A 793-nucleotide genomic window follows, 5' to 3' on the forward strand; every position below is an offset into this window, starting at 1 on the left:
TCAATAAAAGTCTGATTACAAAAATTAATTTACTGTGTTTTAGGTCAGATGGAGATAGGATAAAAAAATAAATCCCTTAATTTCCTATTTTTATAGTGTGTTATAATAGGCAATGAATTTACTATTTTTGTTATCAGACTTGGCAACAACAATGAACAACGAGTGACCAAACTTGCTTTGTTTTTTCTGGTGTGAAGCTTTAACCTGAATCTCAAAATTCTGATGATAGGGCCTATGGGATAGAGACAAGCTGCCGACAGGGCCCCGGAATCCTTAAAGGGAGGACGGAGAGAGGAGACCATCTTTGGAATCCGCCGGCAGAGTGGCCCAGACCTCTGCCCTTCTCCGTGGAAACAAAGGGGGGAAAAGGAAAGAGGGCAGTGATTGAGTTTTTCCTCCTTTGATATTATAAAATGAAGTTGTCTCCATTATATGACCTCAAAATGAAATCCAGGCCTTTTCCCAGGGAGCAAAGACAGGGCAGAAAACTTTCGTCTGGTAACTTCAGGCCTATCAACTCCAGACAGGATAAAGAAAGCAAAGTGGTTGGCGTTATTTTTTGTGTGGGAAAGACACCTGTTCTAACGTCATTTTATTGTGCTAAGCCTCACCGTTATTTCCTTGTTTTAAAATACTGGAAATATATTTTGTTGAAAAGAAGAGATCTGGTCAAAAGCAGAATTCACTGTGTAAGCCAAGGAGCTTGCACTGGGGAGTGATCTCCGTCAAACAAAATTAGGATTTCTGTTTCCGAGTTAGAGGAAAAGAAATCATGTTGAGCTCTTCTCGTAGT

The sequence above is a fragment of the Hipposideros armiger genome, unplaced genomic scaffold (assembly GCF_001890085.2).
Source record: "Hipposideros armiger isolate ML-2016 unplaced genomic scaffold, ASM189008v1 scaffold_370, whole genome shotgun sequence".
NCBI lineage: Eukaryota > Metazoa > Chordata > Mammalia > Chiroptera > Hipposideridae > Hipposideros > Hipposideros armiger.